Raw genomic sequence first — 18,471 nt, 5'->3', positions numbered from 1 at the left:
CTGCGGGAAGATCAGAACAAGGAGGGGAAGGATGTGTGAAGACACAACAGAAACAGCTTTAGCGGGAGGAACAGAACAAGATGTCAACAGCAGTCAGAGTGACCATTTATGCTGCTTGTCCGAATGGCCTTCAGACACTGAGTGACTCTCTACACTGGGAATAGCTGGAGCGCTCACTACTCAGAGTGATTTGGAAATGTTAACACTTGTATAAATGTCATATAATTAATTTCCAGTGGAGCATGTATTAACTACAAGGCTAAATATGTTAATGAGGCCAAATTTTCCAGCATGTGTAATTATTTTTTTCACTTGTTAGGAATCTTTTGTTATATGTTTTCTGTTCATAGTACTTGAAACTGCAACTTCTAAACACAGAATAAATAAAAAGAAAATATGTACAGGAGGAAATGGGGGAAAAAATTGCCCCAAACCCCCTACTCGAACTTTGTCTCATTTAATCCCCCTAAAAGTCCTACACGGCAGGTATTATAATTTCCACTTTACAGATGAGGAAACGGAGACCCAGAAAGGCTAAGCGGTGTCCAGCATCACCCAGCTGGTGAGAAGTGGACAAGGGGACAATGAGGACAATGCCGCCTTGATGGAGACAGAACCCAAGTGGGACGGGCAGGGAGGGCCCAGGTGGGACATCCCTGCCCTGCCTTGGTCTCTCATGAATCCCTGAGCCATGGCAGCTGGGCTCCAGACCACAGTGGCAGCATGGTAATCACCTACTGACTTGGGTCTCTCCCTGGGACCATGAATTCCTTGAGGGCAGAGATCTGTCCTGTCTGCCCCTGTAGCCCCAGCATCAGCTCTGTACCTGGCACATGAAGGGCAAGCAAGCATTAGCTCAGTGACTAACTGGTCTCTAAGCCGCAGTCTTCTCATCTGAACAATGGGGTGGGTTTGGAAAGATAGCACACTTCAGGTGCTTAGCACATAGTAGGTCCTCAGGAAAAAATGAGGACTAATAATTATCAGTGGTCAATTATCTGTGCCTTAGAGGGGTCTGATCTATTGCCCTGTGGCCACATTTCCCCTCCAAGCTGCTATGAAAGAAACCATCCTCTAGGGGTCCCCCAGCCCAGAGTGAACCCAGAGACCCCCACAGCAGCCATTCTTGCCTCCCCTTGAGCAAGGCCCTCCAGGCTTCTGGAATTAGGGTTCAAGCAGGGAGAAGGGACAGGAGCAATGTCCGTGGGTCAACATTTTGTGTAGTGCATGAAAGCCAGGACCACCCCTCCCCTGCCCCATGGGGGAGGGGGAACAGGTAGGAGTGTCACTGGTGCAGAAGAGGTGGGGGATGACTGGCTTACTCTCTGGCTGGGGTCCCTGGGACCATCCTGATGGCATCAGGAGTGCCCACTGGGTTGGGTGATGTGTTTTCTGAGTGTGACACCCATCGGCCAACAGAGGACAGCACATACATTTTTTATGATCTTGGGAAGCTCAGCCCCGTCACGTTCACTTGAAAAGAGGCTGGGCGGTCAAGGGGACAAGTCATGTCTCAGTTGTTTGGATCATCGATAGGCAGGAGGGGACCCTTCTGCCCTGATCTGGAGGTCCCTGGGCAAGGGCTGCAGGTGGGGCAGACTTCAGGAGGTGTCTGAGTGTGTGTGTGGGGGGGAGGGGTGCTTCACTGTTGGAACCTTATGTACTTTTTGGAGGGGGAGTACCTCCTGGGGGAGGAGGCAGCTGTCAGCGCCAGAGGCCAGATCTATGCCAGGTGGAGAGGGCAACCTCATGCCCCACCCCAAATTTCCCAAGTATCTCTCAGAGCCTGGCGCTGTGAACGCGGCAGTAAAGCGACATTAGCATGGGGAAGGGGAAGCGCAGCGTTATCTTTGGGCCTGAAGGGGAGTTGGTATTTGGGGGAGTTCTTGGGAATAGGGGATGTCAGTCCTGTTTCAAACCTGAGGCTTCCGGGGGACTCTGGTCTTCCCCAAGGAGGTTAGGGGCCACCAAGGGGTGGGTGGCAGGTGTGGGGACAGTCTGGGTGCTGCTCAACTTCCACTGTTTGTCCATGGGGGGTAGGGGGAGTGTTGAAAATGGGAGGAAGGGCTAAAAGCACCTGCTGGCACTGGCACTGGTGTTCCCGAAAGGAGGAGGCAGCTCTGGGGGCGGGTCTGAATCTTAAGTAGATGTGTCCCCATTCGGGCACCCCTACACCCCCATCTGAAGGGTCCCTGGAGCGCACTTGGAGGAATCCTGCGCACCCCCAGGATGGAGCCCAGCCTGGACTCCCTCCTCCTGCCTCCGCCCAGCCAAGTGGGGAATGACCCCCATCTCCCATCGCCCCCCCCCTCCCCCCAGTTTGGAGAACCCCAGTCTGTCCCCACGGGTCGAGGCTGACGTCGTCCCCTCCGCATTTCTAGGAATGCCCCTGTCCGCTGACTATATTTGGAGAGGGTTTCGAGGAAGGCACCCCGGGTCCCAGCCACAGCCCCCACCCCAGGCAGGGAGCGTGCTCAGCCGCAGGCTCTTGCCCTCTCTCTCCGACCCGGCGGGGAGGAGCCGCCCCGCCGCCAGATCCACTACCGCCGCCTCCCCAGCACGGCCAACCCCGGGCCGGCCCAGCCCCCGCCCCCGCCGGCCATAGGGCGTGGGGGGGGGGGGGGGAGCGGGGAGGGGGCCGGGCCCGGAGGGGGGGACGGGGGCGCGGCTTTGTGGCGGCCGCGGACCGCGGAGGCCGGGAGCAGCCCGTCCGCTCCGCGCTCTCTGCAGAGCAGGGTTTCCTAGCCCCCCTCCCCCGCCCCCCATCACTTGGCTCTCGTCTGGGCGGGGAGGGATTTTTTTCTGGAAGTCTGCCCCCCACCCCACGGAGCAGGATTTGAGCCTGGGCTCCAATCTGGGCGGAGGCTGCAGGGCCCGCGGGGCACCCCCACCCCCCACCGCTCCGCGCACGCCTCCCCAGAGCCCCGAAAGGCGCAGCCCCAGGGGGCCTCCTGCACCCCCCGAGGAGGCGGCGGCGGTGAGTCTCCCCTTTTCCCTCCATGGCACCCCTCCCCCGGGCTGGGGCCGCGGCAGGTGGGTGCCCAGGCCCGTGGAGCGAGGAGGGGTGCGGGGCGAACGCCTGGGGGGTGGGTGGGAACCGGAGCGGGGAGGCTGCGGCCGGAGCCTCGCGCGGCTCTCCCGGGACCGGTGAGGCGCTGGTCTGGGCTGCGATCGCCGCCGCCGCCCCCCGAAGCGGCGGGGTGGACGGTCCCCAGCCCCCTCCCCGGCTCCCGAGAGGGGAGTGTTGGGCGGGCGGGGTGGGATGGGGGCGAGGCAGCCCCCCACCACCCTGGAGCTCGGGCTGGGAAACTAAGGAGGCGGTGGGAAGGGCAGCCACCCCGCCCCCACCCCGGGGAGCCCATCGGGAAACTGACTCGCTGCGTGACCCCGATATCAATGCTGAGGGGAGAGCAGGCCGCCGGCTCGCGGTCCGCGCCCTCCGCGCCCGCCGCTCCACGTGCGCCCGGGGCTGCTCTGGCTCGGATGGGGCCGGCGCCACCCTCCTGGGGACGTCGGGAGAGCCGGGGGGACGGTCCCCCGAGAGTTCCCACCTCCCCGAAGTAAAGTTGGCCGCCCGCTCGCCGCGTCCCTCCCTTCCTCCCCGGAGCGGGCGGCCATAGCACGTTGGCTGTAGCTTTCGCTGGGCAGGAGTCAAAGGAAACTAGGTTCCGGGGTGCGGATCGGGGTGCCGGCGCCCGAGACCAACCGAGTTGCTCCGGCAAAAGTTAGGGGAGAAAGCAGCACAAGACATTTAGATTTGGGGGCGGGGGGAGCAGCGGTTCTGGCTTCTCCCGCTTCCAATCCCCTCCCGAGGAGCAGTGGAATGTGCCGCTCAGATCCTCTGAGGACACATCCATATTTATAATTTATTTTTAGGAGAAGTTGTGGAAAAGGGCGGGGGCTTAAGGTGGGGGAGAAAAGGTGTATGTGCGGGGGTGGCCTTTCAGAACCCAGGGGCTAATTGAGCTATTAAGATGCTGATAATTCCCCCCCAATCTGAGCAAGCAGCAAATTTGACTTTAATGAGAGACAATTAAGGGCACGGATAACTAAACTTTAGCTGGATGGAGGAGGGGGTGGAAGTGTACCAGGCACCACAGGCACTCCCTTTGCGCTTTGCTTAAGGGCATTTTGGCCGCCCAGAGTCTTACCCGGCAAATTTCAGGCCCAACTGTGGATCTGGGGGCAGGAGAAGGGAAAAGATCCCCCTATGGGGTGGGCAGATCCGCCCTCTCCCTACCACGGTCCCAGCTTTTCCGCGTGATGAACTGTCATGTCTGCAGGAAAACCCTGTCATGATTCCTTCCCTTATCCAGGATTCTCCTAAATCCTGCCTCCAACACAGCCCGCCCCCGTGCTGTGAGCTGGGGAGGGGTCACTCCTCCAGAAAGGAGATGTTGAAGGCTGTGGTCCCAGAATCGGGGTTTTGAGGGCGAGATGAGTTTATGTTTTATCCAACTGGCCCACAAAGTCCCGCTTTTGGGGTCATTCTCAACAGCGAGGGACTCAGGTCCCCCCAGCAGCCCCGGGAGAGTGAGGGAGAAAGCTGACACCCCCAGGTTGCGCCTCTGAAAGTCAGAGGGAAGCGGGGAGGTGTACCACTTGGGGTAAAAGTGAAAGGCTGTGTTGGGGATAGTCGTGTGTGTGTGTGTGTGTGTGTGTGTGTGTGTGTGTGTGTCAGTTTGTTGAACCTGCTGTGTTTTCCAGGGCCTCTTTGCTCGGAAGGCCAAAAGGAGATATGTGAAGGCAAAAGTACAACCCCCTCACCCCCCAATGGTTTGATGAGATGTTTTCATGGACAGGATTTGAAGGAAATGAGTGGCACATTGCTTGCTTGACACCCCCAAAATCAAACAGCGCTGAAACCACGAATCATAATTATATTAGATTTGCCTTCAGATCTGTCAGAGGAGCAGCCCTCTGCTTGCTTCCACGTGGAATCACAATATTTCTTTGCAAGTCCTTGCTGCCTCCCTCTAAGTCGTTTTATAAGAAACTCTGCATACAGGGAATTTCCAAAGGCAAGGATGGTAGAGGACAAATGCCCCTCCCAGAACATTAACCTTATTAAGTTGCATTAATTTACACACAACACACACACACACACACACACACACACACACCTGACATTTATTTGTAACCTCCGGATATCCACGTACCTTAATTTTATTAAGGGAATAGGAAAATAAAGTACCTGAAAAGACTCAGTGCTTAGTGGACAGGGCACATGGACACACAGATGGCAGGGGCTGCACTGCCCCGGTTTTAGCAAAAGCACTTCTTGACTTCCGGAGTTCTTGCTCCAGCAAGGCTGGGCGATGGGAAATTGTCACGCTGTGAAAGGGTGCTTGTGCTTTGCTGAATCGTCACTGCCGTTGGAGCTGACTGTCAGATCCTATTTGCTCTGCTAAATAAGGATATCTCGCCAAATTAGCCTTTAATGATACTTCTACAAAGAGGGCGCTTTCTGTGAATTACCCAGGCCGGAACACGGAACGTTCCGCCAAGATCCTGAGTTATAATCGCGGCGACGAAGCCGTATGTTGAGATTACTGAATTGTTACGTGTGGAAAATCAGGCAGGATTTAGTGCGAAATGGGAATGCCGAGCGTTTGCTCAGTACAGTCCCTGCTTAAATTCAGCCCTCTGAAACCGGGCATGTAATTATAGGAATACCTTTAGCAAACTTTCCCCCCACCCCCCACCCCCTGAGTCTGGAAACAGGCAAAGCAGTATGATGAAGAGATTATAAATCAGTACTTTGCAAGTGAGAAGTTGTCATTAATTCGGCAAAGAATCACAGCTTCTTTTCATAGTCTTACCACCACCCCTCCCCCCACCCACCAAGGGGAAAAAACACCTAAAGGTGGAACTGATGTACACACTGATTACCTTTTGCCTTTTCTCCTCTGCGTAAAATTTCATTAAGCAGTTGCTATCCCACTCCCCACAGGAAGTGTGGATTTAGGGGGCAGGAGGGCAGAAATAGCAACTCTGAATTTCGTTTTTAGCAATACACAAGCCATGGCGAATCTCACAGGGGGGGAAATATTTCGAAGGAAAAGAATATGGTATAGCCGGGGGTAAAATTTTTAGAGGTGCTGCTGCAGTGAAACGGATACTTCCTTAAAAAATAAGACGTGTGTATGACTCAAACCAATGAAAGCTGGACGAGTCCCCACGAGGGACACTCCCTCTATTTCTTGTTTCCCAGGCCCCCCTCCCGCCTTATATTAAGAACAGAAAGAAGATTCTCGCCAGATAATAAACTTACAGCTTCCTAATAGGCTGGCTCGCCCTCTTTTAATTGGGATTGTAAATACAGCTATTTCAGACGTGAGGATAGAAATTAGTCTGATGGAAAAGTTAGTCGACTCCGTAGTTACAGTCGCTTGCCAGAAAACAGGGGCACCCGCAAAGAAAATAAAACATTGTTGGCTGGAGTTATTGAAGCTGGAAATTTCTGTCTTTCCCAGCGTCCTAAACTCAGGGAAATGTAAAGTCCTTTTTGCTTCTTATTTTTGGAAAGAGGTGAAAATGAACCCTGGATAAAGACACCTACACAAACATGATGTAAACAACCGTAGACTTGTCAGGCCTAGTAGCTGCGCAGGCTTTTCAGGCCAAAGGCTGGGTGTTGAAGAGAGTTTGCAAGGAGTGGAATTGGGGGTCCCTTCATCACCCCAAGGCCCCGAGCCCTCCTTGTGGTGTCTTTTCAGAGCAGCCAACCATCAGATGCTGCTTTCTCGGTGTCCTCAGCTGTAGGGGGCATGAGCAAATATTTAGAAAGCCTGAACATTTCTGATTTTATGTCATCTTCCTTATATAAAACGTTTGGGCTTAAGGATCCACAAAGCCAAATTGTTGCTCAGTGTCCTTGAATGGCTGCATCAGCCCATGAGAGGGAGACACACCTAGGAAATGGAAACTCATGCTGGTGTCACCAGAAAGCCATTTAAAAAATGCATTGGGACGATGGGGGCAGATTCGGCCTCCGCAGCCGGAGGACCTGGCCCCGGCAGGGAAAGGAGTGCGAGGCTGGCCTGAGCCTTCGGGGAGCTGTGCGGCCTGGTGTGAAAGTTTCCTCAGAGGTGTGCCGAAAGCTAGGCTGTCTTGTTGGAATCATGGGTGAGGTCAGTGCCCAGGCCTGTTGGCATCTCTGCCCAAGACAGCCTGGACTGCTGCCAGCGCAGGCCTGAACGTGGCCTCACAGCCACTGCTGGAGCCCAAACAAGCCCCAGGCAGGTGCCCCGGGGTCTCTCCTCCCAGGACCCAGCCTGCAGCATTTCTTGGCCAGAAGTGGGGTGCTGGGCTCCCAGGGCAGCCTCCTCTGAGACGCTACAGGGTTCACTGTCCAGTTACCATGTGGGCTCGGGTGAGGGCAGAACCCACTTTGTGAAATAAGCACAGTCTCCCAAATGCTTGAAGGGAGACAGGGGGGGTGGTCCTAAGAGCTCCAAGCAAATCTGCCTCCAGTCTCGAAGGTTCCAGGGCAGAGCTGTACTTTTGCAGCCCAGGCTGAGGATCTCTGCTGTCTAGCAACAGGGCTCCCCAGCGATCCTGCCCTGGGGGCAGGGTGGGGTGGGGGCGAGGGGGTGAGGCCCAGGGGCAGCAACAAAGCACACACACAGCTAAGCCACCTGCAAGCTACCTGTGTGTGTTTGCCCCTGTCTTCTCCAGCCAGTGGGCCTCTCATCCACCGGCGCTGAGCCCTCTTTTCATGGGGAAACCTGGGAAGGAGGACAAGGTTGTAGCCCTAGAGTGGGGAGAAGGCTCCGGGGGACCATCGGTGGGCCAGCTGGGCGGACGAGGGGACAGCCATCTGAGGCCCCCTGGGAGGGTGCCCCGAGAGAGAACTGGATGAGCCTTCCGGGAGAGAAGCAGCAGGAACCCGCTTGGGGAAGAAAGTTGCATCCAGCTCTGAGTCAGCCATTCCCACGGGACTCCCATTGGCCCCAGTAACTGGACACCAGGCCACCAAAAGGCCTCGTGGGCTCCTGATTGCATCTAGAATGGCACTAAGAGGTCCAGACGGGGCACTCGCGGGCCAGGCCATATTTAGCCTTAGGTTCACCCAACGAATATTTTAGGTGCTGCTTGAAAGAAGAGATCTGGTTGCTGGCTGTCACATGGCCAGTGTAGACTTGCTCCCTCGCAGGCCTGGCCCAGATGGCCGGCCGGGTGCTCCCTGGCATCTGCAGAGTCCCCGCCAGAGACCCAGAGCCACGCGACAGGTGCCAAGGAGCCAGCGAGCACCCGGGCAGTTGGTTCTGTGTCGGGAAGCTTTTCGCCCCATTTTCATTCTGTTGGCGATAAGGACGCCTCCATTCACAGAACTCACAGAGGCTGTTTTGAGTCCCTCTCTCCTGCGATGGCCCAGTGTGATGGCCCAGTGTGATAGGCCAGCTTGCTGAGTGAGCAGCCTCCTCCTCCTGGTGTCAGTGACGGTGGGAGGGGTTAACCCTTTCACAGCCGGGGGTGCTGGTGGGCACAGGGGCCCTGCCTGTGGAGACCTCAGGGCCCACATGTCCCATGGGAGCCACTGCCCTGGACTCCTTCCTTAGCCTCAGTCGTTAGTGGTGGGCCCGAAGGGATGGTGCGTGGCCCTGAGCAGTGATTTTTGAGCCTTTTTGCCCCACCAGTGATAACCTCTAGTCTCCCCTAATCAAGTCTTCACCCTTCTGTTGGTTGGACGGCCGTGGAAACCGCTACTCGCTTTCCAGATATTTTCATCCAGGTTTCCCACCTTCCAGGGGAGGAGGTCCTGATGGATCCTGGCTCACTTAGATCATTAGCGAGAGTTTGGAATAACCATTGGGGTCTTAGGGAACGTCGCAGGGTCCAGCAAGGGCCTGGCATTGGGGAATGACCCCTGGAACCTGCTCTGAGGTTCCAGATCCTGGTTTTCTGGGCACAGCCCTGGTTTTCTGGGCACAGAGGCGGCACATCTGCATTGAAGCCGCTGTGTGGAGACGCGTTTAGCCAAATATCAGCCAATCATGATCAGCCTTTGGGGGCCTGGGTGGAGCCACCGTACACCACGAAAGCCTTGGCTTGTTGCAAGTTTGCTCTAACTTTGTACATTTTTTCCTTTTTAGTTTTGGCTCTTGGTGCTCAGAGAGCCACCACTTCCTGCCCAGCTGGTTCATTACCGCAGGGAAAATGAGGGACTTTTGGGGGCAGATGTGTTTCCATTCCACTATCATAATGCCCCTAAAAATCCTTATTGCTCTTGCAGTATTCCTCGGGGGTCCCTGGGCTGGCCCCGGACGGCTGGGAAGACGGCAGGTCTGAGTTCCTCCAGCAACTAAAGGAAGAAAGGAGATGCCCTCCCCACCCCCACCCCATTCCCTCCTCTGGTCCCTGACAGATCTCCCCTCATGGTGCTCAGATGGTTACCACCATCCACAGATACGGGTGGCTACGCACGCTGTCTGCCCTGCAGGCACAGGATGTTGGAGATCAGGCCTGGGAAGAAGCGGGGTGGCTATGGCTACTGTCTGCATTTGCGTGGGGTTCCTGGGGGGAGGTGGGGAAAGTGGGAAAGAAACAGGTGCTACCTGTTGGACAAGGTGAATTTCACACTCTGCCTGGTGCCTTCCAGCAGGGCCTCCAGGATCCTCGCCTTGGCAAGGGCCCTGGGCAGTGCTGGCTTGCTCGCCTGCAACCTGAGACAGACCACTGTCCCACTCGCTGCCTCGGTTTCCCTATCGGCCAAGGGAGGGGCAACAGCCCCTGCTCTGGTCCCGAAGCGTTCTTGGTTGTTCCCAGCGTTACAATGAGTTCAAGTTGGTATACCAGCTGCGAAGGCGCTTTGGAAATGGGGCCGTTAAAGCATCCAGCGTGGAAGGTATTAGTGCTAGCATTTAGTTATTGACACGTGCCAAATATGCCAAGACAACTCACGGGAGGGGAGACTGCAGCCTACAGAAGCTCTGGTTTCTGGAATCAGCCACCCCCAGCTCTGTGTCACCCCAGGCAAGTGACTCAATCTCTCTGAACCCCCATTTCTCATACACGAAACCCACTTTTAGGAATAGAAGCTTCCCAAGTCTGATGTGGCACCTGGCTAAATCATTCTAACAGGTATTTATTTGAAGAGCTCATTTCTATTCGTGGCAACCGATTGGTTTTCAATTTCAGAGATAGAAGCCCCTCCTCCCCTTTTTTTACATCAGTTTATGAAGGGAAAAAGGGTGAGTTGCTTGAAAGAAGAATATTAAACAAAGAATACAGGCGGTATGGAGGATGGAGCAGAAGTCAAGATGGTAGCTTGTAAAGTTTCCTAGGTCCACTTACTTTAGAGTCCTTTTTTGCTTTAGGGATTTTCAAGATGACCCCGTGTAGTTGGGGTGGGGAGGGGTGTGCTCCGCCCTGACAACCTGGGTGTCACATGTCTTCCCTTGATGGAGTGGGCCCACCCCTTCCTTGCTCGCCATCATCAATGAGACCACTCAGACCTTGGCCCCTACACCCACCCATAGCTCTTATTTAGTTATTTCAGGACCATGATGCCCCAGTGCCCTCTTTCCCGGCCAAGGCACCTTCTCAGTGAAATGGGGGGAATATTAAACCCTCTGTGTCAGAGCAGGGGCTCAATCAGGCAGCTCTGATGGGTCCCAAAGGGCACCAGCAGCCCTGGGATGGGCAGGGGGCACAGCAGTGCCCTCGGCTTGGAGGGGGGCTCCTCAAACAGGCCCCCCTGTGCCTGGCCAGGGCACCAGCTCCCGCCCACTCCTGGGATAGTGGCTTGGAGAGGAAGCAGTAAGCGCTGGGTCCCCGCTGGGCAGGGGCAGACTCCAGTTTCACTTTCTGCTGTGTCATGGGGTGGGGGGTGGCATCGGGGCCCAGCTGGCCAGCTGGGGCGGGTACCTAGACAGCTGCCAGCCCAGCTGCCAGAGCACAACCCACACTCACTCCTGCCCAGCAGCCTGCCAGAATAGGGACTGGGCCCTCGGGCCACCCCTTAACTGCCTCTCCCCACAAAGTGGGGAGAACCTCAAGTGAGAAAAGCCAGGTGTTGGGGTGAAATGGTTCCTGTTGATTCTGGATGAGAGCTCTCTGACCGGACACCTGCTTCCTGCCTCCCTTTACTGGGCACATGTCTGCTGAGGACCTACTGTGTGCCAAGCTCTGTGACAGGTGCCGGCAGTACACCAGGGAGCAAGACAGACCCTGCCCTCTTGGGGCTACCAGTTGAGTCGGGGGAGACAGACGAAAGAGTAAGCAAAGAAAGAAAGAATCCCCTGTTGTGGGGAAAGTTCCACACTGTAGGCTTGGCGTTAGCATCTCAGGGAGGGGCGTGCATACATGCCTGTCTATGCACATGTGCGTGTCAGCAATGTGTCAGCTCCGGGGACACACAGCTAGATGAAGAACACAGACCTGGGGGCCAGATGTCCCGTTTGAATCTGGACTCTTTCACTGACGGGTGTGAACTCAGGTGACCTCAGGCAAGTCCCCGCTCCCGAGTTCCCCTGTCTGGGTGCTGGAGTAAAAGTGTCTCCATGACAGAGCTGCAGTGAGGATGAACTAAGCGAACATCCCTAAAGACTAAGGGCTGTGCCTGGCACCGACCATGTGCCAGGTAAGTCTCAGCTCTTATCTAAGAATAATAAATGTGCACTGTTCTTCTAGGAGGCAGTGCGGCTGTCCCCGCAGGCTGAGCGCACTGGTAACATGGTGAGTCCTTCCTCCTCGCTAAGCACTTCCCATGCCTGGTCTCACGGAATGGCCACAACCAACCCGCAGCTGGGCCTGTTCAGATGAGGAAACTGAGGCACAGGCAGGTGAAGAAATGTGCCCAGTGGTACCCAGCTGGAAAGGCCTTTGACCCCAGGTGCAGGGGGCTTCAGGGTTAGGGGCCCTGCACTTGCTTGAATGCTCTGCTGTTGTCATCTTGAAATTCTTAATAATTTTGGAACCAGGTGCTCCGGGTTTTCGTTTGGCAAATTATGGAGCCAGTCTTGCCCGGATCTGACTTACTCCAAATCTGCCACTCTTAACTCCCACCATCAGGCAGCCAGGCCCAGAGTCGTTTTATCAGATCATCAATACAGTGTTTAGTGTGGGACTGAAATTCTGGGGAGAAAATGAAGATTTATTATGGGGCCGAATTATCCAAGTATGTATTTGTTTGTCTTTTGCCCCTATTAGAACACGGGCAGGGACGTTGCCAAGGTCAAGAACCCCAACTCATTCATTGTTATACCCTCAGGGCCTAGCATGTATTAGCTGCTCAGTTAATAGATGTGACACAATCAATGAATGGGAGGTTGACCAATCTCCGGAACCAAACCTATTTAAAGGACACCTTCCAGGAAAGCAGGTTGTTAGGGTGGTCCCTGGCCACCTCAGGAGGCTTCTGGACAGCCCCTGAAGGGTGTGGAGACACAGGTTTCTTTCCTCTCCCCGACCCAACATGAGTGGTTAAAGGCATGTGGTCCTGGACTCCTGGGCATCTGTTATTGGGGAAGTGCAGTGTTCAGCTGAAAGAATACTCAGGTTTCTGTTCTGGGCAGGTTCAAGTCCCAGCCAGGGGTCATGGAGCACAATTTCCTGAACAGCTTATTGAAAGGGGTTGAATTTGTGGATTAAATGTCCTTTTTCCTCTGAAATTCGAGTTCTTACCATCTCGAAGCTCCAAATTATAAATATTACTGAGAAGCAAAGAATCATTTCAAAAGCCTTTAAGAGATTTATAACAATAATAAACATGCAGACATGTTTTGTTTTGTTTTTGCCAACGATTTGCATAGGCATTGTCTTCATTGCTTCAGCTAAACCTGTGAAGCAGGAGTTACTGTCCTCATTTCCTAAACGTTACAATCGCCAGCATATATTGAGTACCAGGCACTTTGCACGTATCAAGTCATGTTAGTTGCACAAGCAACATATAAAGGAGGCACTGTTATTATTATCTCTGGCTTTCTGATGAGAAACACGCTTGGAGAGAGGAACTGACACGTCCGAGGTCACACATCCAGCATGTGGTGGGCTGGGCTTCAAGCCCACATCTTCTATCCCAGGGGCCAGCAGCTAAGTACTTTAGGCTCTGCAGCCCACATGGTCTCTGTCCAGCTATTCCACTCTGCCACTGTAACAAGAAACCAGCCATAGATAAACATATGTAAAGGAACAGATGGGTCCGTGCGTTCCCATAAAACTTTATTTACAAAATACAGGAAGTGGGCCACATTTCGCCCACAGACTATAGTTTGCCCACCACGTTCCAGATCCAAAAACCTGCCTTTCTGTTAGGAAGAACCTGGCCCTGGCAACATTCTTTGCCAGCCCCTCTCCCCACCTGTGAGGTGACTAAGTTACATTTCAGAACAAAGACCACTGGCTCTGGAGCATTCATGTAGGCCTCCCCTTCCTTGAAGGAATTAAGGAGCTCTTGGAATTCACCACTGCTTAGACCCGTGGTTGGCAAACTGCGGCTCGCGAGCCACATGCGGCTTTTTGGCCCCTTGAGTGTGGCTCTTCCTAAGCCTTAGGAATACCCCCAATTAAGTTAATAACAATGTACCTACCTATATAGTTTAAGTTTAAAAAATTTGGCTCTGAAAAGAAATTTCAATCGTTGTACTGTTGATATTTGGCTCTGTTGACTAATGAGTTTGCTGACCACTGGCTTAGACTTTACTAGTGACTGCTATGATGGAATACCATGGGGATTTTAAATTGTAATTTTATTATCTGTCAACTTTGAAAGAGGAAAGTGTTGTAGTGAAAGGAAAGCCCTCAGTAGGGCACTTTGGCTGTGGAACAGTCACCTCTTCAGAGAAGGAAAAATATCTTAAGACACAAAAAAGGTAACCGCAAGTGGATGGCAATTGGGTATGTGGGGGCAATTTCCCCAACAGGCCAGAGGCTGGAGCTTAAGGATTCCTGTCAAGAGGATGGGGGAGGGCATGATTTTTAAAAACAGTTTTATTGAGATATGGTTCATGAACCACACAGCTCATCCATTGAAAGTATATAGTCCAGTGCCTTGGAGTATATTCAGATGTAGGCACTGTTCATGGCAATCAATTTTAGAACATTTTTATCACCTCGAAGAGGAACTCCGTACCCTTTGGCATTGCCCTCACCCCTGAACCTCCAATGCACCCCACCCCCACCCTAAGCAAGCACTGATCTATTTTCTGTCTCTGTGGATTTGATACTTCATGTAAATGGAATCATAAGTATGTGATCCTTTGAGACTGGCTGCTTTCACTTAGCACAGTGCTCTCAAGGTTCACCCATGCAACAGTACATATTAGAACGGCATTCCTTTTAATAGCCAAATAACAGCCACGTTTTTATTTATCCATTTGTCAGTTGGTAGACATATCCATTGTTTTCACTTTTCAGCTTTCCTGAATAATGCAGCTGTGAACATTGCTGTGTAACTTTTCGTGTGGACATCCGTTTTCATTTCTCTTGGGCCTATACCTAGGAGTGGAATTGCAAGGTCATACGGTAACTCCACGTTTAACTTTCTGAGGAACTGTCAGAGGCACGTCTTATATTGCTTTTTCCAATTTTGTATTCTGGAAATTTCCTGTTACTGGAAACAGAGAAAACACTGTGACAAGCACCCCATACTCATCATCCAGGTTCAACAATTATCAACCTTCCGTCAGTCTTGATTCTTCAGCCTGTCCTTCTCCCCTTTGTTTCCCGCTAAGGAGTTGGAAGCCAGTTTAAACACCTCACTTTATGTTGTTAACGTGGCTAAAATGTCTTTTGCCTCAAACCATCTGTTCGGGTCTCCTACACCCACATCCTTGTGTGGATGGAATTTGGGGAGAACGGAGGAATCAAAAACAGTCTCCAGTGGATCCGTGTAGGGTGGAAAAGGAATAGCTTCTGAGTGAAACAGGACTGGTGACATCATTTGCAAAATGAAAATGTGGAGCCCTTCATTCAAAAACTAATAATGTGTTTAAAATGACAAGAGCAGAGCATAAAACCAAACGTTGGCCCCGTGCAACTGTTCAGGCCACATGCCCATGAGGCCAGCAAAAGGCTGCCCAAACAGAACTGATTCATTGGACACAGGAATTTAAAGCCTTTGGTGCCTGGGAGAGACATACGTACCCGTCACCCCCAATCCCTGGAAAAGTTCCAAGGAAAGTTGGGTCTCCCCTGGTATGTGGGACAGGGTTCAAACCTATTGCATTTGAGTCTCCAAAAAATTAGATGACCCCAGCTGACATGTGGGTTATAAGTACTTTAAAAAAATAGCCACTTGTCTTAAGCCTTCTTCCCTAAGAGCCCACAGTTGTTTGACTTGGCCACACCATTGTGTCCTGGACTCAGAGTGTACTCTGATATCACAGCAAATAATAGGCCTGCAGTCTTCACCACAGAGGCCCGCTGGTCAGCAAATAACCCGGAGCTACAGGGGGACCAGAAATGCCCACTAGAGGCAGGTGGCCTGGCAGACATTGGCAACCAGGCATGGCACCCAACCCCTCCCAGCTCAGACACAGCTCCATTATCCTTCTCAAAGAGTAGCCTCTACCCACCCATTGAACATTAGTCCCTGCACTTATCTAGATTCTCAGCCCAAGAAGGCAGAAGCTCCCAGCCTTTAGTGCACCCAAGGCTGCACTTACACTAACAACCTTGTCACGACTGGGAAGAGGGAGGAGAGAACAGATAAGGAGGTTGCAGCTCCTCCTCTTCTCTAGGACAGTCAATGAATGTTCATTCATTCCATCAGTGATTTGAGTACCGACTACACATAAGGGACTGTGTACTGGGCATGAGCAGTGTAGTAACCAAGACAGGCACAGTTCCTCCCCAGAGAGGCAGGCGAGGCCGTCGTAAACCAAAGATGAACAAAACATTGTAAGTGTGATTAAAATAATTACGTAACAATTACAAAAGCAACCACAACAATCAGGTCTGAGTACATTCTGGCAGCTCTGGGGTTTATAGACAGCCAGCGCGATTCTTAAAGCAAAGCCCGGCCGGCCGAGAGTGACAGCAGCACCGCCAGGAGAAGGCAACAGAGGTAGGTGGTTCTGTTTTCGCTTTTGCTTTTTCCCTGCCAGCACTTTCTCTCCCACTTCCTGTAACAGATGTGACACCCGTGGGAATGGCGGGAGAAGGCCTGGGAACACCCATCCCTCAGCTACAGTCAGGGTCCAGGTGTGGACACCTGACCCAATACCACTAATCACAGCAGCCCCCTTCTGAGCCAGCCACAGTGCTTGCTCAGGTGTGGTCATGTGACCCAAGCAGGGCCAATCCATGATTGTCCTAACTGGAGTGGTGGGAAGGTTCTTTTCCTCCTCTCCAGTATCCAGTGCTACCTGTGCCCCAGATATTGAGGCCAGTGAGCAGAGGGGAGCATAAATGTGAGATGGAATGGAGGAGAGAGGTGGGAGTGGGAGAGACACTAGTGCTGCCTTCTGAGCCCAGAGCCTTCCCGTCCCTGGATCAGCTCAGGCTCTCTCTTCCTCATCATAGCTACCGAGTGAGTAACTCCCCCCGCTCCATTCTACCCCAATAAGATCAACTTTGGCTTCTGTGTGGCCCAAGGCATCCCAATCCCAGACTTGGGGACTGTTGCCCTCTTCGTGGATTGTGTGGCACTGAAAGGGGTAGGCTACCCTCAGAGCTCATCCTCCCCTAGGTGTGCCTGCTGGACTTGGGAATACAAGAATCCCTAGACACATGTCCGTGTGCCCCTCCCAATTAATTTCCCACGGAATCAGAGCTAAAGACTGCCCCCCGTTCCTGCTTGTCTCCATCTCCCAGACCCCATCCCCACACACCCCTCTTCTCCCACCCTGCTCTCCACCATGGGCAGAGCACGAAGCTTGTCCTGGCCTCTGCTCTGCTGCCCCCCCCCCCGCCCCCCGTGTTGTATTTGTTATGACTCACTTGTGAGTGCTCCCCCATGAGTGAGAACCGTGAGCATGGGGGCTCGGGTCTCACTCATCTTTGCACCCCCAGCCGCTGGCACACAACAGGCAGGCAGCAAGCATGGGAAGGAGGGAGGCAGGGAAGAAAGATGGAGGGGAGAAAAGGGTGCTCATTCCTATTTATTCTGGCCCAACCAGTGGGTGACTCGGAAAGTCAGTCAAGTTTTGTATTGGTTTCCTCTACTCCAATGTCACCTTCTGGGAAAAGTGCATTCTCCCAGGCCCCTTCCCTTTTCTATGCTGTCTTATCCTCTTCAGCACCTTCTACCACTATCAGTTCTTCCCTATGCTCCGTTTATTTTACTTACTACTTCTCACTGAAATGCCACTTCCAGGGGGGCAGGCATCATTGTTTTGTTCTCTGCTGTATCCTCAGTACGTAGAACTCTACCTGTCACCTAGCAGATGCTCAATAAATGTCTTTGGAACGAATGAATGAATTCTTTGTGTTCACCAAAGCCACGGGTTTAGCAAGCTTGTTTCTTAGAAGAGCCAGGCACGTCATGCATTTTACAGGTGTTGTGTAAGTCGGTGATGTATTTGTTTCCTAGGGCGGCCATAACACCTGACAGCTAAACCTGGTTTGAACGTGGTTTGAGCTGCACAGGTCCACTTATACATTTTTTCCCCAGTGAGTATCTGTACTGTTCAATCTGTGGTTGGGCATCCACAGATGCAGAGGGCCGACTGTATGCATTGCTCTACGCCAGTGGTTCTCAACCTTCCTAATGCCGCGACCCTTTAATACAGTTCCTCATGTTGTGGTGACCCCCAACCATAAAATTACTTTCGATGCTACTTCATAATGGTAATTTTGCTACTGTTATGAATCGTAATGTAAATATCTGACATGCAGGATGTATTTTCATTGTTCGCGACCCACAGGTTGAGAACTGCTGCTCTACACCGTTTGATACAAGGAACTTGAACACCTGTAGATTTTGGTATCCATAGGGGGCCCCTGAACCACTGCCCACGGATACTGAGGGACAGCTAAGTTTTGGGGAGTCAAAAGTTAAACATGGATTTTTGACTGTGCAGTAGGTCGCACCCCTAACCCCTGCATTGTTCAAGTGTCAATTGTACTACAAACTAAGTGGCTTAAAACAACAGAAATTTGTTATTTCACAGTTCTGAAGGCTAGAAATCCAAAATCTGGCAGGGCTATGCTCTCCCTACCCCCATGACCCCCACCTCCCACCCAGGTGCTCCGGGAAAATCCGTTCCTTGCCTCGTCTACCTTCTGGTGGCTCGGATATTCTTTGAGTTGTGACTACATCACTCCAGTCTCTGCCTCTGTCTTATCCGTTTTCCTCTCTGTGTCTGTCTCTGCTTCTGTCTTACAAGGGTGCGTGTGAGAAGCATTTAGCGCCCATCTGGATAATACAGGATCAACAACTCCTCTCAAGACCCTTAATTTAGTCACGTCTTTGCCATATTACCACAGTAGGTAACATTCACAGGCTCTCGGGATTAGGAAGTGGATATATCTTAGCTCTCTGGGACCACCGTTCAGCCCACTACTGGTTATTTGCACAAAGAG

The sequence above is a fragment of the Myotis nattereri genome (genome assembly GCF_964212035.1).
Source record: "Myotis nattereri genome assembly, chromosome: 4".
NCBI lineage: Eukaryota > Metazoa > Chordata > Mammalia > Chiroptera > Vespertilionidae > Myotis > Myotis nattereri.
Note: the sequence above shows the minus strand (reverse complement) of the source record.